Here is a 23300-nt window from a genome sequence, read left to right on the forward strand (position 1 = left end):
AAAATCACCTGACTAGCTGGAAGCACAACTGGACCCTGGTTTTCCCAAGTCCAAGGCTCTATCTCCCAGGCCATTTCTGAGCTAGGAGTTCCCCCGCAGGTCTGGCCAATCCCTGGGTGCCCTGTGTCCCCGCCCACCCGCCGGCCCCTCCTCGGGGCGTGGCCTCTACCCTTTACACTCTAGTCCTCGGCTACCCTCTCTTCCTCTGCTCGCGCACAGGCACTGACCTCCACGTGCCCTCGAGAATCTGAGTCCTCTCTGCGCATCTACGGCGCACTTATCCATCAGGCAGGTGTTGGATCACCTGGGCCCTCCCTGGGAAGTGGACACTGAGTTGGAGATCAGGGGTGCAAGAGGTTTGTGGTAGGAAAGGGTGGGGGCCGCGGTAAGGCCTATGAAAGATGAAGGGGAGCCGGGCATGGTGGCGCACAATTGTAATCCCAGCATTCAGGAGGCTGAGACTGGAGGATCGCGGTTCGCGGACAGCCTCAGCTACTTAGTGAGGCCCTCCGCAACTTAGTTTTAAAGTAAAGAATAAAAAATAGGGATGGGGGTGTAACTCGGAGGTTGAATGCCCCTGGGTTCCATCCCCAGACCCGCAAAAAATAAAATAAAATAAAAAAAGAGAGAGATGAAGGGGGAAGGTGTCAAAACATCACTTGGTACCCCATAATATATGCAATTATCGGTCAATTAAAAGATAAAAATGAAGGGGGCGGAAGGAAGGCCTGGACCCGGAGGACCTCAGCCTCCTGCAGATCTGACCAGCTCTAGGCCCACCCGGGGTGTCCTCTGGGCAAAGCAGGTTCCATAGTGGCTAAGCGACCTCCTTGCAGGAAACAAGTTTTTTCTTGAAGAGCGCCAAGCACCGTTCCCCTCCAAGCTGCACAGGTGCTCTGCAAGACATGGGGAAAAGAAAGAAATGTCTCTTGCGGTAGGAGCTCAGAGTCCACAGAGAGAAAAGACGAACATTCATGACACTCCTGTCTGAGCTCCAGCATCTGCCTGCAAGGCCTTTTAACTTTGGGGCGTCGCCCAGCGGGCACAGCCTGGCTGGGAGGCTTCAGTGGAAATCAAAGGACTGGAGGAGAAGGAGGGGACAGTGCGACAGGTAGGCCACTGGGCTCTGCCGTCAGCCCCTGGGTGCCTGTGCACCCTCTGTGCCTCATAAAAGGCTCGACCCAGCTCAGAGCTGCTCAACTTTTGAGAATCTGATCAAAGTTGGAAATCTTTTCCCCAGAAATGTGCATTTGATTTTTTTTAACGTGGTAAAATACAGGCAACATAAAATTCACCATTTTAACATTTACAATTTAAGTGTCATTTTGGTGCATTCTCAGTGTTGTGCAACCATCACCAGTATCTGGTTCCAGAAGGCTTTCATTACCCCAAAAGGAAGTCCTGCAGCCGTTAAGCAGCCCCCATTGCCCCCTCTCGCAGCCCTTCTCAAGCACTAAACTACTTTGCGTCTTTACTTACTTGCCTGTTCTAAACATCCCATAAGAATGGAATAGTATTTGGTCTTCTCTCGCTTAGCATGCACTTCATCATCCCTTTTCACAGCTGAATGATATTCCATGATATACCACGTTTTGCTTACCCATTTATCTGTGCATTTGATTGTACACATGGTTTCCCAGTCAATCCCAGGAACTCCCTGACGCTCATTCACGTGCCCCTAGGGTGAGGGTTGGACAAGGTCAGAGTGCTCTAGACACCGAGCTACCAGAAAGCAGAATTTCAGCTCAAATGCAGCTTGAAAACTGCAGAATGGTGAGCAGCAGGGCTTTGGAGGAGGGAGCGTTGGAAGCGGGCCATCGAGGTCGAGGTAGGTGTTCTGCAGGCAGCGGGGTGGCGGGCACTGCGGGCGAGGACACAGCAGGTACAGAGACCCGAGGAGGGAGGACAGCGCGGGGAGCAGCCGTGTTTAGCTCCAGCAGTCTCCTCCCTGGTGGCAACTCTGAGCAATTTCCTCGAGCTCAGGGAGGAGGCGGCGGCCGGGTTGACAGAAGACACGACATAAATTATTGCTTAATGTCTCTGTTTATTTCCACCCAGCCGGGTGCCGAGCATGTCATCAGCCACTCCTTCCAGAGGCTGAGCGACCTCCTTAAACAGAAGGCATGTTTTCCTCCACAGACTGCGTGTGTTCCCCCCCCCCCCCCCCCCCCCCCCCCCCCGCGCGCGGAGGCTGGGGTACAGTCTCTCCTTCAGCCCCTCATCTCTAGCTCCCTCTTCTGGCTGCCCACTCCCAGTTCATCCTTGCCGTTCTCTCTCGCCTCCACAGACACAACTGGCCACACCCCTGTGGTCTCCAGGGCCACCCTACTTATATCTGGCCATCCCACACAGCTGGCTCGGTCTCATCACATCTGGCTTCTCCCCACCACATCTGGTTAGCATCCCCCTTAGAGGACACATCACACTGATGTGCTCCTCTCCGTGACCGTGCTCTGCCAACCCTCAGCAGGAAGCATGCATCCCTTGAGCTCTGAGGACAGGCCACAGCTGGTCGCAGCAGACACACCAAGCCCCAAGGATGGCACACAGACCTGATGCCAGCCAGGCTCAGTCTCTTCCCCGCCCCGCTTTTGTGCTACTAGGGATTGAATCCAGGGGCACTCCACCACTGGGCCACATCCCTAACCCCTTCCCCCTATTTTCCCTTGGTACAAGGGACTGAACCCAAAAGCATTCTACCTCCAAGCCACACCTCTAGCCCTATTTATTTATTTATTTATTTATTTATTTATTTATTTATGTGGCACTGGGGATTGAACCCAGGGGCATTCTACCTCTGACCTACATCCCCAGTGCAATTTTTTTTTTTATTATTATTCTATATTTTGAAACAGGGTCTCACTAAGTTGCAGAGGGACTCACTAAGTAGCTGCGGCTGGCTGCGAACCCGCGATCCTCCTGTCTCAGCCTCCTAAGCAGTGGGATTATAGGCATGCACCGCCACGCATGGGGGCGAGGGGCAGCCCAGAGAAGCCACATGGCAGCACCTTCCAGCATCTGTGGGGCAGAAGCGAGCTGGCGCCCCCCCTGCAGCAGCATCCGGAGGCGAAACCACAAACCACCGTGATGTGGTCCAGGTTTGTTCTGAAACTTCTCGCTTTCTCTTTATTTCATGCTGTGGCTTGAACCAGGGGGCATTCTACCCCAGTTCTTTTTGTAAAATTATCTTTTATTCTGAAACAGGGTCTCGCTGAGTTGCTGAGGCGCTCCTCAAACCTGCAATCCTCCTGTCTGTCTCCCAAGAGCTAGGATTACAGGTAGACACCATCATGTCCAGCTCTAAGCGGACTTTTTTTTCTTTTTTTTTTTTTTTTTAGTGGTACTGGGGTTCCTGGAAGCCCTTCTACCTCCAGGGCTACGCTCCCAGAGCTATTTTTTTATATTTTTATTTGGAAACAGGGTCTCTTACGCCAGCACGGCTGGCTTCGAACCTGCGTGATCCTCCTGTCTCCGCCTCCCAAGCGCGGGGATTACAAGCGTGCGCCACCACGCCCGGCCTAAGTGGACTTTTCTAAGACTCCAAGCTCCCTGCAGGGAACACAGGAGTTCCAGGCTGGGCTGTTGAGGACATGCCCCAGATACACAGACACTCGGTTTGGGGGCTCAAGTTTCTCACAAAAAGATTCTCAGCCCTCATCTTTCCCTCCTTGCCCTGGTCTGGAGAGGCTGCCTGCTGCTGGCCTGGCTCTCCTGGGGGCTTCTCTGTCTAGATTGTAGGAGTCCCTGAGGAGTTGACCCTCCAAGAAGACTGTTAGAGAGGGGCATGGCTGGAGCCGGGGGTGGGGGCTGCTTCCCCGAGTTTCACCCATCTCTCTCCCTTACAACCTGGGCTCAGGGCTGGCTTCATCCAATCTTCCAGGATCAACTCAAGGAGGACAGAAAAAGGGGGGAGGGGTACCCTAAATAATGTACAGACGAAAAGGATTATAGTTTCGACCCAGAATGCTTGAGTCTGACGGATAATTTCTCTCTCAGTGTGGTAGGCAGAATAATCTCTCCCCAAAGATGTCCACATCCTAATAGCTGAAACCCACAAATACGTTACCTTACAGAGTGAAAAAGGACTTTCCCAGTGTGATTAAGGATCCTGATTCGGAGATTATCCTGGATGATCCGTGAGCCCCCAGTAATCACAAGGGTCGTTAAAAGGGGGAGGTGGACGGAGGGATGCGATGACGCAAGCCAAGGTCGGGATGTGGTGGCCGGGAGCCAGGAGCGCAGCAGGCTTCAGAAACCGAGAAAGGCCGGGCGCGGGTTCTTTCCCCAGGAGGAACACAGCTCTGCTGGCACCGCTGGCATCCGGGTTGTGAGATAATACATTTGTGTTGCTTTAAGCCCTCAAGTTCGTGGTGGTTTGTTACAGCAGCAATAAGAAGGAATATAGACAAAAGCATAGAAATGCAGGTCTCCAGCGCTTTTTTGCTTTTTTTCTTTTTTTTTTTATAAACGTCCTGGTCAATGAAATCGTGTGCCTTTCCCAAGTTAGCACACGGCTTCTGTGTAGTCATTAAGCAGGTCACTGCCTCTCTGTTCTGAGTTCCATTTTAGCAGCTCACGCTATACTTGACACACCCAGGTTCAAATCCCAGCCCAGTCATGTTCTAGCTGGATGACCTTGGGCTAGGTCACTTAACTTCTCTGAGTCAGTCTCTTCCAATGGAAAAATAGTAGGAGTTGTGAGCATTACATGTGATTCCCTCAAAACCTCTTTCCTTTCACAGAAATTGAGTCATGTCTAGGTTAGAGATAAAATGTAACATGCCTGGCTACATTGGAATTTCAGAGAAAACAAGTCATTTTTTTTTTTTTTAGTGTGTGTCCTGTGCAATATCGGGGACATACTTACGCTAAATATGTACTCATTGTTTATCTGAAATTCAAATGCAGCTGGGTGTCTGCATTTTTTTTTTTTTTTTTGGTGGTACTGGGGTTCCTGGAAGCCCTTCTACCTCCGGGCTACACTCCCAGACCTATTTTTACATTTTCATTTGGAAACAGGGTCTCCTAAGCCAGTGCGCAAGGCTGGCTTAGGGTGTCTGCATTTTTGTAGGCCCAGAGCTAAGCCTCAGTCTCGGGTCTCTTGCCTCAAGGTCAGTAAGCATCCTATTCTCTTACACACCTGTCCTAGAGTAGATGCCTGAGCCACAGGGCAGCCAGGACTCACCCAGAGCGGCAGGGTAAACAAAAGCAATTCAAGCCTTAGAAACCTCTTTCAACTGGGTGTGGTAGCGCAGGCTTGTAACCCCTGTACTTGGGAGGCTGAGAGGAGGATCACAGGTTTGAGGCCAGCCTCAGCAATTTAGTGACACCCTCTGCAACTCAGTGAGACCCATTTCAAAATAAAGAATAAAAAATAGAGCTGGGGATGAAACTTGGAAGCAGAATGCCCTGGGTTCTATTCCCAGACCTGAAAAACAAAAAAAGACAAAAGGGAAAAAAAAAAAGAAACATATTTCATACTTTCAAAATACCAAGCCAGGAGCCAGGTATGGTGGCACATGCTTCTAATCCCAGCATTTGGGAGGCTGAGACAGGAGGATCCTGGTTCGTGGCCAGCCTCAGCTACATAATGATGCCCTCTGCTACTCAGTGAGACCCTATTTCAAAATAAAGAATAAAAAATAGGGCTGGGGGTGTTGCTTAGAGGTAGAATGCCTCTGGGTTCCATCCCCAGTACCGCAAATATATATTTGTGTGTGTGTGTGTGTGTGTGTGTGTGTGTGTGTATCTCAAGCCAGGCCTTGATTACAGATGAAAAGGATTATAGTTTATTATATAGATTATTATGTACAGGTGTACACCTGTAATCTCAGTACTTGGGAGGCTGAAATAGAAGGATCGCAAGGCAAGTTTGAGGCTAGCCTCAACAATTTAATGAGATTATACGTGACTTAGGGAAACCTTACACACACACACACACACACACACACACACACACACACACACACACACTTTAAAGTGATCATGAAGCCGGGTGTGGTGGCGCATACCTGAAATCTCAGTACTTGGGAGGCTGAGACAGGAGGATCACAGGTTTGAGGCCAGCCTCAGCAAGTAGTGATATCATTACTCTCATCAACCTAGTGATACTCTGTTTCAAAATAAAAATAAAATCGGGCTGGGAGTGTAGCTCCCAGAACCACACAAAGAAAAAAGATAAAGTGATCGTGAATATAAAATTTAAAAATAACACAGATAAAACTTTACATGTATCGCATATGCATATGCATACACATAAGTATGTAAAATCAAGAGTGTGCAACTGAATGAAAGAAGATACTATATGCTAAATAAATGCTTCTTTCTTTCTTCCTTTCTTTCTTTCGTTTCAGCAGCTGTGGGGATGGAACCCAGGGGCATTCGACCTCCGAGCTACACCCACCTTGCCTAGTTTTTTTTTATTCTTTAATTGAAACAGGGTCTCACTAAATTGCGGAGGGCCTCACTAAGTAGCTACACTCCCAGCCCTATTTTATCTTTTATTTGGAAACAGGGTCTCTTAAGCCAGCACGGCTGGCTTCGAACCTGCGCGATCCTCTTGTCTCTGCCTCCCAAGCGCGGGGATTACAAGTGTGCGCCACCACGCCCGGCTTTTGCTTTTTATTTTATTTATTTGTTTGTTTGTTTGTTTATTTATTTATTTTTTGGTGGTACTGGGGATGGAACCCAGGGGCCTTCTACCTCCGGGCTACACTCCCAGACCTATTTTATATTTTATTTGGAAACAGGGTCTCTTAAACCAGCTGAGGCTGGCTTTGAACCTGCGCGATCCTCCTGTCTCAGCCTCCCAAGCACGGGGATTACAAGCGTAGGCTACCACGCCCGGCTTGCTTTTTATTTTGAAACAGGGTCTCACTAAATCATTGAAGCTAGCCTTGAACCTGCGATCCTCCTGTCTCTGCCTCCTAAGTACTGGGATTATAGGCCTGCGCCACCACACAGCTTCTTAAACATTTACACACTCCCAATGAGGTAAAGAACATCATTACTATCCCCATTTCGCAGATGAGGAAACTGAGACAAACACGGGCTAAGCACCTTGCCTGAGGTCAGCGGCAACAGCAGGGCTGGGATGTGAACTGGGCGCTTGGACTCCAGGCCCCAAGGTGGAGCTGCCGTGTGCGAGCAGCACCCACAGATTGTCCTCAGACCTTGCTCAAGGTTAGGGCTGTCAGCTTAACAGCTGTTTCCTTTCTTCTTTGTGGTACTGCAGATTGAGCCCAGGGCCATTCTACCTCTGCGCTACACCAGCCCTACTTTATTTTTATTTTGAAACAGGGTCTCGCTAAGTTGTAGAGGTCCTCACTGCTTGCTGAGGCTGTCCTCCAACCTTCAATCTTCCTGTCTCGGCCTCCCAAGTACTGAGATTACAGGTGTGCGCCACCGTGCCTGGCTAGCTTAACAATTTTTATAGTTCCTTTATTGTTCGTGTATATTACTTTGAAGTGTTCATGCTTGGGGGAGAAGGCTAGGAAGAAGGGCGTTTCCATGGCAACTTCCTCAATGGTCCAAGAAGCCCAGGCCCTGGGTACCTTGCCCCTCATCAGTGCTGCCAAGGCCCTTGGTAAGGGGTCTGGCGTCTTGCTGGAGTCTTCATTACAGGGAAGAAGCTCAAGTCCAAGGGCAGGGAGGCAGGGATGGGGGCAGACAGGCCCTAACTCTAGAGAAGGGCATCTAAGCCAGAGGTGCCACAAAGAAACACTTGCTGGGTACCCCAGATATCAGGGACCTGGGGATGGTTAGGGGCAGTCCCCAACTCCATGAGTCAGCCACCCAAGGAATGGAGTCATTCCTGTCAGACCTGTTGGAAAAGGCAGGGAGCACTGTTTGAGGAGTCACAGTGTGTAGGTGCCTGATGCCCAGAGGTGGACGGTCGGTGCGGTGGCACACGCCCTCTCAGCTACCCAGGAGGCGGCAAGTTCCACGCTGAGTCAGGGGGAACTTTTTTAGGAGCCAGGGTTCTTCTGACAAGTTTCAGCCTCCAGGAAATGACAGGTCTCTGTCTCTGTCTCTGTCTGTCTTGTCAGGCACCAGGAGTTCCTGCTGGGGACCCTCTTTCCACAGGGTCAGCTTGCCCAGGGCACTGAGCAGCAGTTAAGAACACGCTGCCCCCAAATATGCCATTCAGGCATATTGACTATTTTGAGTTAAAGGCACTTGAAAAATAGCAGGTACAAGATCATTCTGACCTTCCTTGTTCTTCTTAAAAGCAGCTGAGAGGCTGGGGGTGTGGCTCAGCGGTAGACTGGCTGCCTAGCAGGCACAAGACCCCAGGTTCCATCCCAGCAGCCCTCCCCCACGCACCTGTTAAACTTCCCCTTTGTCTTCCTCGTTGCTTTTCCACCCAGTTGACAGCCCCAGCCCCAGCCCCTCTGCCTGTCACATTTCCATAATTGCTTAGTCCAGCTCAGGATAAAAGCATTCAAGTACCTGTTTCTTTATGCAGCCTCCTGCCATGTTAAACTTGTATTGATCTGTATGCGGTTTCCCTGTTAATCTGCCTTTTGTCAGTTTAATTCCCAGGCCCGGCCTCCAAACCCTAGGACAGCAGCCGGAAACTTGCCTCCCTACAGCTGTAAATCACAAGGAAGCACTAATCGTAATCCCCATGACAAGTGTCACAGGCACACTTCATGCCAGGGACCGCTCTGGGCTCTTTGCACCCACACATCTATCATCGCCAACATTACAACAGCCTTGCAGGGCCCCATTTTTAACAGTGAGGAAATCGAAATTCACAGGTGAGTGGTTTAGCTAAGGTCACGCAGTCAGGTAAATGACCCTGGGCCCCTCCCGGGGGTGTGGCTGCACCAGCCTCCCAAGAGCCTGACTGCCCCTCTCCCCACTAAGGGAGCTGGGGGGCTGGGGGGGGCGCTGCTCAGGCTGATGTGACTCTGACCAAGAACAAGAGCCAGGCCAACCAGCTCCGGGGCCTTGGGGGTGGCTGCTACCCTCTCTACTTCTGGACAACTCAGAACCTGATGCAGGAAGCCATCTCAGACCTCAGCTGGTCTTGTGATTCCTAAACTGGACTGAATAGCAGACTCACTGTAGAGCTTTGAAAAACAGAGGTTGCTGGATACGGGGATTTTGGTTGTAGAGATGGAGGAGGGCAGGCATGTGCAGAGCCCCAGGCACCTCTGATGCATAAACAAGTCTGCGGACCTGAGGCAGGTCCAACCCCTTCACGTGCTGGGAAAACTGGAACTCCGAGGGAAGTGTCCTGCGGAGCCACACAGGTGGGAAGTGACCAAGTGGAGATCTGGGCCCAGGTGGCCCTACCACCCACAGCAGGCAGCCTCTCATGGGAGGAGAGAGCCCGAGAAAACACCACCGCAGCGCTGCAGGCGGAGAGAACGGGAGAGAACGTCTGAGCCCGGGGCTGATGGAAAAAGTCCTAAGGCGACAGATGGACGCAACCATATACATATGGTTGAAATTTCTAGAAAACTCATTTCCAAAAAAGTGAAAAATCTGTGAAAGATAAAAAGGGCAGCATATGGGGAACAAATTTTGCAGCAAGTAAGACAGAGTTAATAACATACTTGTGACGTCTTTGCCTCAATGAATCTGTGGAGACAGTCCATTCAGCTTGACCAGGAAATCACCTGGGCTCGCCCTGGTTGGCTAAATAAACAAAGAGCTTGACTATGCACACAACACAGTAATTACCAAACGGATAGCTAATGGGGAATTTTAATCTGGTTGATAATCCTTTAAAATGCAAATTAAAACAAGGTACCACTTACATGTTAGACTATTTTAAACTATATTTTATATACGTGCATATGTAATTTTAACTGGGGATTGACTCCAGGCTCCAGGGGGATTCTACAACCCCAGCATGTGTGTGTGTGTGTGTGTGTGTGTGTGTGTGTATGTGTGTGTGTATGTGTGTGCGTGTGTGTGTGTGTGTGTGTGTGTGTGTGTTTGACTGGAGATTCAACCCAGAGACCTCTGAGCTCCTTTTTTATTTTTTTTATATTTATTTATTTATTTATTTATTTATTTTTGCGGTACTGGGGATGGAACCCAGGGGCATTCAACCTCTGAGCTCCACCCCCAGTCATATTTTTTTATTCTTTATTTTGAAACAGGGTCTCACTGAGTTGCAAAGGGCCTCACTAAGTAGAGGCTGTCCAAGAACTGCAATCCTTCTGTCTCAGCCTCCCAAATGCTGGGATTACAAGTGTTTGCCACCATGCCCAGCTTTAATATTTTGTTTTGTTTTGTTTTTGGTGGTACTGGGGTTCCTGGAAGCCCTTCTACCTCTGGGCTACACTCCCAGACCTATTTTAACATTTTTATTTGGAAACAGGGTCTCCTAAGCCAGCGTGTGCGGCTGGCTTCGAACCTGTGCGATCCTCCTGTCTCTGCCTCCCAAGCACGGGGATTACAAGCGTGCGCCACCACACCCGGCTTTAATATTTTGTTTTGAAACAGGGTCTCCCAAGGTTCCTGGGAATCTCACTATGTTGCTGAGGCTGGCCTTGAACCTACAATCTTCCTGTCTCAGCCACCCAAGTACTGGGATAACTGGTGTGCACCACCATGCCTGGCTTCTCGCTTCTCATTGACACTGTGTGTGTGTGTGTGTGTGTGTGTGAGAGAGAGAGAGAGAGAGAGAGAGAGAGAGAGAGAGAGAGAGAGAGAGAAAAGAGGGAGAGAGAAAGAGGGAGAGAGACACTGTGGATGGAACCCAGGGGCATTCTACCTCCAAGCTACACCCCCAGCCCTACTTTTTTATTTTTTATTTTTGAAACAGGGTGTCACTGAGTAGCAAAGGCCCTCATTAAGTAACTGATGCTGTCTCCAAACCCAGATCCTCCTGTCTCAGCCTCCCAGATGCTGGGATTACAAGCATGCGCCACCATCCCAGGTTCGTTGACTCTTAATATTCATGTTTTCTTGCACCTTTTTTTTTCTTGTTTAGAGTGCTGGGATATGAACCCAGGGCCTCCTGCACACTAGGAAGTGAAGTGCGCCATCTCACCACCTCCGAGATCCGTCCCAGCTCCGCCCACCCCTCCGTTATCAACCAAGCTCTTGTCTTATCGGGCAGTGGGAGCAGAGAAGAGGCAACATGTTCAGTTTATAAACTACACTTCCAGCCCGGGCGGGTGATGCACTTGCGATCCCAATACTTGGGAAACTGAGACCGGAGGATCATAGTTTCGTGGCCAGCCTCAGCTACTTGGTGAGGCCTCCGCAACTCAATGAGACCTTGTTTCAAAGTAAAGAATAAAAAAATAAGAAGTCAGGCGTGGCCGGGCGTAATCGCTGCGCTTGGGAGGTGGAGAAAGGAGGAGGATTGTGCAGGTTCAAAGCCAGCCTTGCTGGCTTAAGAAACCCTGTTACAAAAAATACACACACACACACACACACACACACACACACACACACACTAGGATATTAGGTCTGGGTGTGTAGCCCGGGGGTAGAAGGGTTTCCAGGAATCCCAGTACCACCAAAAAAAAAAAAAAAAAAAAAGTCAGGGGTGGTGGCTCACACTTGTAACGCCAGCATTTGGGAGGCTGAGACAGGAGGATCACCGTTCGCCGACAGCCTCAGCTACTTAATGAGGCCCTTTGCAACTCAGTGAGACCCTGTTTCAAAATAAAGAATAAAAAATAGGGCTGGGGGTATAACTGGGAGGTAGAATGTCCCTGGTTTCCATCTCCAGTACCGCAATAAATAAATAAATAAATAAATAAATAAATAAATAAAGCTAGATCGGGGGTAGAATGCCCCTGGGTTCAATTTCCAGTTTAAAAAAAAAAAAAAAAAAAACCAAAACAGTTCCTACACTTCCCAGAATCCCTTGTGGAAAAAGGTGGTCAATTAGAAACGAGCTGATGTCATGGGGCTGAGGGCTTGAGAATAAGCTCTTACGAGGAGCCGAGTCCTCAGGGAGTGAGCAGTCTGTTGCCCCTCAGCCTTTCCCTTTCCAGGAATGCAGGAATGATGGCTGGGACTCCAGGGACCATCGCAGACCATGTGGAGACCTTAGGTGTGGAAGCCATGAACGAGGATGTAGAGCACAAAATCAGAAGCTCGGTTCTCCACAGTGATGACCATGGGTCCACCATGCTAACCCTGAAATACCACATCCAGATACCAGTCATGTAAAGAAAAATAAACCCCTACTCTGTTTAAGGTGGTTATTGGTTTCCTATTATATGCAGCTGAACCTAAACTTATCTGATACACACATCAATCCTCTATGGAAATGTAAAGGTGACATTCACATTTTATTTCCCATGTGATTATTTTTTATAAGATATAGTAATATCCGTTTTACAGGCATTTGTTTTGGGGACCCAGCGAAATCCCCTACATCATTTTGGGGGGCATTCTATCTCCAAGCTGCACCTCAGCCCTTTTTATTTTGAAATAGGGTCTTGCTACATTGCTGAGGCTGGCCTTGAACCTGTGATCCTCCTGTCTCAGCCTTCCGAGTACTGAGATTATAAGTCTGTGCCACACAGCCAGTCCTTTCTTACCCCTCCCTAGCCACGTGATGTTGGGCAGACCATTGAGTCTGTTTCTTCTTCTGTAAAATGGGCATAAGAATAATAGAACTTCTCTCATTGGGTCCTTGTAGAACTTAAACGCGCTGACACAGATATGATTCTTAGCACAGCGCCTGCCTTCCAGTTTATTATTGTACTACATTATGCTACCTAGGCGTGGGTGGTGGCAAAAGCAATTAGAAAAACCTAGGACATGTTGTAGAGTTAAAAAAAAAAAAGCATGTTGCAAAATTGGCACACGAGTATGATCCCTTTTGTGAAAAAGTATTTTTATTTCTCTATGTATATGTATATCTATGTATCAAGAGCTGTCTGGAGGAAGGGTTGCCCAAATGTTGTAGTGGAAATTTCTGTAGTATAATTCTTGCCTTCTTCTATATGAAGAAGAGCATATGTCTTTTCTTTCTTTCTTTTCTTTCTTTCTTTTTGTTTTTTTGTTTTTGAAGCAGAAAAAATAAAAAAGAAGGAATCCCCTTTGGAAAACAATTCGTGCCAAGAATCATTAAAGCACTCCTACCCTTTAACCCAGCTATCGTACTCTGGGGCATCCACCCAAGGAAATAATCCAAATGAAGGAAGGAGCAATATCCATAAAAACCATGAACACAGCGCCGCAGCAGTATTCATAATAGGGCAAATCGAGTAACCGTGCAACTGACTTACATTACGGTAATGATTATTAAATTATTCACCCACTGGAACACTGCAACGATTTCTGTGAGAAGGATGATGACCACGGAGCAGTGTGGTAAACTGCTTTGTGAAACATGAGGAGCGAAAGGGGTAGAATACAAAATTAGACCTGTGCCTGGGTGCTTGGCAAACACAGAGCTCACATCCAGACAGGGACAGGAAGGAAGCAGGCAGGTAAACAGCGCGATTGTCGGGCTGCCGGTCGCTGATGGCGGGTGATTTTTTGTTGTTTTTTGGTCATTTAGGATTCTGTCTGTTTCTATTGGGTTGTTTACCTAATAATAATTTAAAAGTTGGCTTCAAAATTCACCACAGGGAAAAGAAGAGAAGGCAAGGAGAGGAAGATGGAAGAGAGGCCTGGGACTCTGAAGGGGGCTCCAGGTGGCAGAAAGTCAAGGGGTAATTTACAAGACAGGCAGACAGACATTCCCAGGCTGGTTTTCTACCTGGGTGTTCCCAGAAACTGCACCCCCTCTGCCATCTGACTTGACGGTGAGAAAAGGGACCAAAAGAGCTGCCAAGGTTAGGAAGGCAGGAAATTTAGTAGATAACAAAGCCAGGGCTAAGGATTCTCTTCAAGGGCCGGGGATTGTAGCTCAGTAGTAGAGCGCTTGCCTAGCCTACGCCAAGGCCTGGGGTTTGATCTCCAGCCTCACATACACAAGACCTCAGATTGGAATCATTTGGAAAAATAGATTGGCTGGCTGTAAAGAAACGAGCACTGGTAAGCTGGCAAGAGTGTGAACTGAGCAGGTGAGCAGGTCTACTGGAAGGTCACCTGTCATGTTATACCCATCAAATAGAATGCACATATTCGTGTGTGCGTGCGTGTGTGCGTGCGTGTGTGCGTGCGTGTGTGTGTGTGTGTGTGTGTGTGTGTGTGTGTTAGAGGGTTGACCTGGGGGCATTCTACCACTGCGGTATACCTCTAGCCCTTTTAATTTTTTTTATTTTGAAACAAAGTCTCTGGCCTCAAACCTGTGATCCTCTTGTCTCAGCCTCACCGGCACTGGAATTATAAGTGCATACCATCACACTCAGCAGAATGCACATATTCTTTTTTCTTTTTCTTTTTTTTTTACTGGGGATGGACCCAAGGGGCATTCTACCTCCAAGCTACACCCCCAGCCCTATATTTTTTTTTATTCTTTATTTTTTGAGACAGGGTCTCACTGAGTTGCAAAGGGCCTAAGTGGCTAAGGCTGTCTGCGAACCACAATCCTCCTGTCTCAGCATCCCAAATGCTGGGATTACAAGCATACGCCAACATGCCTAGCTACAATGCACATATTCTGAGTCAGCACTTCTATGTCTTAGGATTTTACCTAATCCTCAGAAACTGATTAAACCAATGCTTAAAAACATTTACACGCTGGGCGTGGTGGTGGTTTGCTGCCAGCCTCAGCTACTTAGTGAGGCCCTTTGCAACTCAGTGAGATCTGTTTCAAAATAAAGAATAAAAATAGGGCTGGGGTTGTAGTTCCAGGTAGAATGCCCCTGGGTTTCATCCATAGTTATAATATATATATATATATATATATATATAGAGAGAGAGAGAGAGAGAGAGAGAGAGAGAGTGTGTGTGTGTGTGTGTGTGTGTGTTGTGTGGTACTGGAGGTGGAACCCAGGGGCCTTCTACCTCCAGGCTACACTCCCAGACCTATTTTATATTTTATTTAAAAACAGCACCAATAAAAAATTTAAAAAAGAAAGAAAACAGGGTCTCACTAAGTTGCTGAGAGCCTAAGTAGCTGAGGCTGGCTTCAAACCTCCATGATCCTCCTGTCTCAGCCTCCCAAGTACTGGGATTAAAAGCGTGCGCCACCACACCAGGCTCCTGTATATATTTATACAATATGGTTACCACAAGCCAGGGATGATGTCACATGCCTGTAATCTCAGTACTTGGGAGGTTGAGTTAGGAGGATCACAGACTCAAAGCCAGCCTCAACAACTTAGAACTTGTTTCCAAATAAAATAAAATAGGGCCGGGGGTGTAGCTTGGAGGTAGAATGCCTCTGGGTTCAATCTCCAACACCACAAAAACAAACAAACAAACAGATGATCACCAAATAGTTTATAATAATAAAAATTAAACCCTCAATTTCATAAAAAATGAATTGGAGAACTTGGCATGAATTATTTGGCACAACCATGCAATGGTATACTGTGGAACCACACTAAAAGAAAAACAGGACACAGAAAATTTACACAGAAAGATGCCCATCGCATATTAGATAGAAGGCTTCAAAGCAATACATATATCCTATTTTTGTAAGATTGTATCTTTAAATATGTTCATTTGCATAAAAGAATTTCTGCAAAAATACACATCAGAATCCTAACAGTAGTTAATCTTTGAGGTGTTTGTTCATCTGTTTGTTTTTACGGTCCCTGGGATTAAACCCATAGGCATTCTACCTCCAAGCCCCACCCTCAGCCTTATTTTATTCTTTGTTTTGAAAAAGGCTCTCACTTGCCGGGCGTGGTGGCGCACACTTGTAATCCCCGCGCTTGGGAGGCTGAGACAGGAGGATCGCACGGGTTCGAAGCCAGCCTCAGCTACTTAGTGAGGCTCTCAGCAACTTAGTGAGACCCTGTTTACAAATAAAATATAAAAATGGGTCTGGGAGTATAGCCCGGAGGTAGAAAGCCTCTGGGTTGCACCTCCAGTACCACTAAAAAAAAAAAAATTAAATTAAATTAAAAAAAAAAAAGAAAAAGGCTCTAAGTGGCAGAGAGACTCACTAAGTAGTCTGAGGTTGGTTGTGAACCTGTGAACCTGCAATCCTCCTGTCTCAGCCTCCCAAGTACTGGGATGAAAAGCAAGTGCCACCACGCCCGGCTAGTACTTACTCTTTGAACGGTGGAATCCCACCATTGTATCCCTCAGCTTAGTCTCAGTTATTCTAACCTGAATATCTCCTGGTTTACAAGAGCTAATGCTAGGTCTCTCCTCCTCCTCCGCTCCCGTCTAATTGAGGCTGGCTGCTCTCCTGCCCAAAATCTTCACACTGGGACCTGAACTGACAAAACAGTTGCTATCTGAACATTTCAGGTCACTGTGACACGGGATGACATAGATGGTGGACCACCCGCCAGCTCTTACAACGAGGCCAGGCAAGTCTCCTGGTCCTTCCAGGTTTAGTAGGGCAGGGTTAACTGATCCTCCTACAGGCCTCAGGGAGAGACACTCCAGGGAGGGTAGCAATCTACCACCTGAGTGGTAGATTTCAAAGAATAATGCCATCCGCCACCTAAGTTATTTCAACCCATTAGCATTCTTTTCTTTGTATAATGCAGCTCTATTCCAGGAAGTAGAGCATTGCCGCCGAGGTGGGGGCTGGGTAAAACAGGTCTTATTGTGAGAGCTGCTCAAGGAGGGGAAACAGCAGCCTGTTCAATCCATGGGTTCCGTGTCTGCAGAGCCAACCAAGCGCCAACGGAAAATATCTGGGGGGAAATTGTGTCTGTACTAAACACGTGTGGACTTTTATTCCTTGTTACTGTTCCCTAAACAATACAGTCGACAACTATTTACATAGAATTTATGCCGTATTAGGTATGGAAAGTAATCTAGATGTGATTAAAAGCATACAGAAGGATTGTGTGCCTCCTGTGCGCACATACCTGTATGAAAATACCACAGAATTCTCTTTAAGGGACTCGAGCATCCTCAGATTTTGGTATCTGATACTGGAACCGATGCCCCTTCCCTTCCTCCAGAGAAATGGTTGTATAGACACTGAGCGCTTCAAGCCTAAGGCAGAGAAGCCAGAAAGCGATTAGGATTTTGCCTAATTTAAAATGTGGGACAGCTGGGCAGAGTGGTGAACACCTGTAATCCCAGTATTTGGGAGGCTAATAAAAGAAGATTGCAGGTTTGAGACTAGCCTCAGCAGTTTAGCAAGATCTCAGCAACTTAGTGAGACCCTGTTTCAAAAGAAAAAAAGGGTAGGCTAGCTGGACATGGTGGACATGTCTGTAATTCTAGCTACTGGGGAGGCTGAGGCAGAAAGATCATCAATTGGAGGCTAGTCTGGGCAATTTAGTGAGAGCCTGTCTCAAAGTAAAATTTGGAAAGGGATGGATGGGCATATACTTACTTAAGAGATAGAGTACTTGCCTAGAATGTGTGAGCTCCTGGGTTCAATCCCCAGAACTGTAAAGGGAAAAATATTAAAATAGCCTGGCACATGCCCATAATCCTAGCACTTGGGAGACTGAGACAAGAGGATCGCAGGTTCAAGGCCAGCCTCAGTAATGGATCAAGACTGTCAGCAACATGGCAAGACCTAGCAAGTTTTGTTTGTTTCAAAACAAAAAATGGGGAGATGGGGGTAGAGCTCAGAAGTAGAATGCCCCTGACGGGCGTGGTGGCGCACACTTGTAATCCCCGTGCTTGGGAGGCTGAGACAGGAGGATCGCACAGGTTCGAAGCCAGCCTCAGCTACTTAGTGAGGCTCTCAGCAACTTAGTGAGACCCTGTTTACAAATAAAATATAAAAAAGGTCTGGGAGTATAGCCCGGAGATAGCCTCTGGGTTCCACCCCCAATGCCACCACCAAAAAAAAAAAAAAGAAGTAGAATGCCCCTGGGCTCAATGCCCAGAACCAAATATATATACATTAAATATATTACATATTTAATATTCACGTATTAAATATGTAAATAAATGGTACACCCATTGATCTGGACCCATAGTAAGTATAATGATGGTGGAATAGAAAGTTCTGGATTTAACAGAATAGTTAAATGAGGTCTGCTACTCACTACAGAACAATGTCTTGGTCAGTGATGGACCACGTTTGGAGATGGTCCCTGGGCAATACCTAGCAATCTTGGTTTGTATAAGTACAATCTTCACTGTTCACGGAATAATGAAACCTACTAACAGTGCATTTCTCAGAATACATTCCTGTTACGAGATGCATGGCTGTATCCACAGGACTGGAGTCAAGTTAGAGAACCTTTTTTTTTTTTTGGTACGGGGGGGGGGAGGACTGAATCCAGGGGCATTCTATCTCTAAGTTATAGCCCTAAGCCCTCTTAATTTTGAAACAGGGTCTTGCAGCTAAATAGCTGAGGCTGGCCTCAAACCTACAATCCTCCTGTTTCAGCCTCCCAAGTGCTAGGATTACAGGCATGTGCCATGCGCCACCATGTCTGGTTAGATAACCTCTTAGAATATCCCCATCTGTAAAAAAAAAAAAAAAATTATTTTTGCTGGTACTGGGGAATCCAGGGGCCCCCATGATGGACCACATTTAGAGATGGTCCCTAGGCATCTAGGCTACACCTCCGGGATACACTCCCAGATTTTTTATATATATTTTATTTGGAAACAGGGTCTCTTAAGCCAGCTGAGGCTGGCTTCAAACCTGTGCGATCCTCCAGTCTCAGCCTCCCAAGCGCGGGGATTACAAGCGTGCGCCACCGTGCCCACGCCCGGCTTGGATTGTTTTTTTTAATGGTACTGGGGATTGAACCCGGAAGCATTCTACCTCCCTGCCTGGTCTTCTTTCTCATGTGGAAACAGGGTCTCACTAGGTTGCTGAGAGCCTTGCCAAACTGCTGAGGCTGGCTTCGAACCTGCGATCCTCCTGTCTCAGGTCCCCAAGTACTGGGATGACAGGAGTGCACCACCACGCCTGGCTTATAAGGGAAATTGGAAAAGCTGCCCAACTATTTTACATTGCCTGTGGTGCAGGAAGAGCTTGAGTGTGGGACTTTAAAGTTGCCAGTGCTCTTCTCACACATGGAAATCTTGGTCCTCTTTCTTTCCTTCCTTCCTTCTTTCTTTCTTTCTTTCTTTCTTTCTTTCTTTCTTTCTTTCTTTCTTCTTTTTGGTGGTACTGGGGGTGGAACCTAGAGGCTTTCTACCTCTACCTCCAGGCTATACTCCCAGACCTATTTTATATTTTATTTGGAAACAGGGTCTGCCGGACATGGGGGCGCACGCCTGTAATCCCCGCGCTTGGGAGGCAGAGACAGGAGGATAGCACAGGTTTGGAGCCAGCCGCGCTGGCTTAAGAGACCCTGTTTCCAAATTTTAAAAAAAAGTATAAAATAGGTCTGGGAGTGTAGCCCGGAGGTAGAAGGGCTTCCAGGAACCCCAGTACCGCAAAAAAAAAAAAAAAAAAAAAAAAGAAGAAAAGAAAAGAAAAGAAAGAAAACAGGGTCTCACTAAGTTACTGAGAGCCTCACTAAGTAGCTGAGGCTGGCTTTGAACCTGTGCGATCCTCCTGTCTCAGCCTCCCAAGCGCGGGGATTACAAGCGTGCGCCACCACGCCCGGCTGGAAATCTTGGTCCTTTAAGCCATAACCACACACTCATACGCTCGACACATCCCCAACTTCTCTCCCTTATCACCAAAGGGGGCTGTTCTCCCCACCCCTTTTACTTAAGCACAGGACAGGTGAGATGACAACCAAAGTCCCAAGGTAGAGGAGAGAAGCCCTTCAATGGATGAGCTATGGCAGGGCCTGGAGGTGGAGAGGAGCCCTGATGAGCTATCGTGTCAGGAAGCAGCCATGCGCTCCTGGCTCCTCCTGAGCCAGCCTCACGAGGAGGGGAGATGGTGGCAATCAGAGCTTCCCAAACCAGACTGGACACTGGGGCCATTTGGGAAGCGTTCGACAGCTACATTCCTGGGCTCTGCCTCCTGGAGATTCTGACTCACGTGGCGAGGGTGGGACCAGGCTGAGCCACCTGCCTGGTGCTGGCTCCCATCCAGCCCTCTGCACGGCCTCGTGAGGTGCCCAGCAGGGAGGGCACGGACATCTCAGGTGCCAGGAGACCTGGCGGCGGGGAGAAACCTGAGTGAGCCCAGGTTATCTGATGGCACGCCTGCTCTGGCCCCATGCTTGCTTCTTAAATATCAAGATGAGGGGAGGCTCAGGAAGAGGTGTCCCTGCGCGGCACAGGTCACCCTGCGAGCTATCCTGGCACTGGGCTTTCTAGGGGACTGGGGCACTGAAGGTGGTAAGAAAAGCCATTTTTTCTTGCTCCCAGCCCCTCAGAAGCCAATGCGTTCCAGGCTCCCCCGGCCTCTGCGCCCCTTGACGAACAGCCCTGGGATCTATCTCTTCCCACGTGGGATCTATCTCTGCCAACATGACAGAGTTCCTCGAGGGCTGAAACGGGTCTTACTCCTCTCGGCTTGCCTATCACAGTGCCTGGCCCAGCGCTGGTGCTGGCTGAATATTTCATGAATAGAGGAGGAGTAACACTTACCATGTTACTACAGGGTCAAGGAAGGACTGACATTCACACCCACTGGGCACACGGGAAATGCATGTGCTTACCTCTGAGAGGCAGGGGGAGCCCCAGCCTCCAGCAGCCACTAGAGGCTGAGTGGAACGTGCCTCAATCTGCAGCACAACTCAGATATCACTCTCACACACACACACACACACACACACACACACACACACACACCCCTAGCATATAATTTTCAGGTTAAGAAGATCAGCCTTAGGAAAAAAAGGGAAAAAAGTTTTGGAGGGGTGGGGTTGGTACTGGGAATTGAATACAAGGGCATTCTACGTTCAAGCTATATCCCTAGTGCTTTTTACTTTTTATTTTGAAACAGGGTCTAAGTTGCTGAGGGCTCTCACTAAATTGCTGAGAATGGTCTTAAATGTGTGATTCTCCTGTCTCAGCTTCCCAAGCACTGGGATTACAGGCATGTGGCACTACACCCACCTAGAATGCTCTGTGTGTGTGTGTGTGTGTGTGTGTGTGTGTGTGTGTGTTACTGGGGTTGGGACCCAGGGGCATTCTACCTCCAATCTACACCTCCAGCCCAATTTTTTTAAATTTTGAAACAGGGTCTCACTGAGTTGCAAAGGACCTCACTAAGTATAGCTAAGGCTGACTGTGAACTTTGATCCTCCTGTTTTAGCCTCCTGAATGCTGGGATTACAAGCTGTGCCACCACGCCCAGCTCTAAAATGCTCTTTCTTAATGAACAAATGCCAGTTAATTAATGTACAAAGAATAATGGATCCAGAAATCAACATTTTTTAACCCTCAATTTAAGAATGGATTTGGAAGCTAGGCATGGTGGCATTCCTTTGTAATCCCAGCATTCGGGAGGCTGAGACAGGAGGATCGTGGTTTGCAGACAGCCTCAGCTACTACTTAGTGAGGCCCTTTGCAACTCGGTGAGACTCTGCTTCAAAATAAAGGATAAAAAAAATAGGGCAGGGGTATAGCTTGGAGGTAGAATACCCCTGGGTTCCATCCCCAGTACTGAAAAAAAAAAAATGGATTTGGGCAAGGATCATCAATGGATGACCAAGTCAATAATCAAATGATTGCCAGAGAACAAAACATTCACTTGGTCTCGAGGTATTACTCCACAGATTATAAACTATTTAATCTCAAGGAGAAAAATGTACTTGGGCAATGGAGACAGAGACTCACCATTAAATAATCAAGATTAGCAGTTTTGACAGTTGGGTTGATCTAGCAATAAGAACACTGAGATACACAACACCTACAAAATATTCTTTATTTTTTTGTTTTTGGCACTAGGGATTGAACCCAGGAGCATTCTGCCTCTGAGTCACACCCCTATCCCTAGTTAATATTTTTTTACTTTGAAAAAGGGTCTCACTAAGTTACAGAGGGCCTCACTAAGTTGCTGAGGCTGGCCAAGAACCTACGATCCTCCTGCCCCAGCCTCCCAAGTACTAGATTACAAGCAAGTGGCACCACGCCCAGCTCAAATTATTCTTGCTAAAAATACTCAACCTAGCCGGGCATGGTGGCACACGCTTGTAATCCTAGCGCTTGGGAGGCGGAGACAGGAGGATCCGGGAGGCGGAGACAGGAGGATCCGCACAGTTTTGAAGCCAGCCATGCTGGCTTAAGAGACCCTGTTTCCAAATAAAAAAATACAAACTATTACGGTTTGGGGGAGAGTATGGTTTGTGGAAACTGTTCCCCGGGAACCCCTGCGAGGGTCCCGGACACACTTTCCCCCAACCCATAACAAAATTCAAAACGACCCACACCAGAAAATTACCGCGGGTTCTTGTCCTAAGCTAAGAATAAATATGCATAGCTTGGACAGTTGCTGAAGATTTAAAGAAGTTTATTAAAAGATAGAAATACAGAAAATGGCATGAGGGGGTGACTCGAAATGAATACACCAAAGGAATTACAAGTGGACTCAGCCTTTTATACCCATGACCTCCATCTTGTTTGCGTGACTCTGACGTAGTAAGGTACCTCCCCTTACCCTGTAAGGTACCTTCCCCAATAAGGTGTGGCGAGGTGTCTACTTTCATGAAGGTTGACCCCTCTTACCATCTTAGCTGGCTTATCATGTAGATTTGTCTTTAGATAGAGAAAGGCCTAGTTCTCCTCTCCTATTGACTTGCTAATTACATGTAGCTAAGTCAATCTAAGTTTCAGTAGCTGTTTGCTTCCTGACCAAAGGCAAGTCTTTCTCTCTCCAGGTCTGCCGCCATTTTGACACAATTATTTTTGAAATATATTAATAATCAGAGCTTTCTCAAATCTTCCTAGGCCATTCCCAATACTGGCACATAAAATAGGTCTAGAAGTGTAGTTCAGAGGTAGAAGGGTTTCCAGGAACCCCAGTACCACCAAAAAAAAAAAAAAAAAAAAACTCAACCTGCACCCAATCCTTAGGAAACAATCAATCACACCCAGAATATGGGACATTATGTGAGACAAGTGGTGTTGACTCTCAAAAACCCAATGGTTTTATAAATGCGTCATTCCCATGTTAAATCCTTTTGTGCTTAAGATCCATGCCCAGGATTCAGCTTTCCTGGCTCATATAGCCATCTCAGGTCTTCACTCCGGAGTGAGGATGTCTCCAAGGGAGGCAATTCCCTTTGGAAAGATTTTCAAACACTGGCCATTATTTGGTACCAAAAAGGCAAACAAAAGCTGGCATGGGTGATGTGCAGTGCCCAGCCGGGGAGCCCATGCTGGTGGGAGAATCCTGAGATGGTGGATGGAATGCCAATTCCCAGACCAGAAATGTCCTCCCACCCCCTTCACTAGAGCCA

Source organism: Muscardinus avellanarius, assembly GCF_963383645.1.
Source record: "Muscardinus avellanarius genome assembly, chromosome: 16".
Classification (NCBI taxonomy): Eukaryota; Metazoa; Chordata; class Mammalia; order Rodentia; family Gliridae; genus Muscardinus; species Muscardinus avellanarius.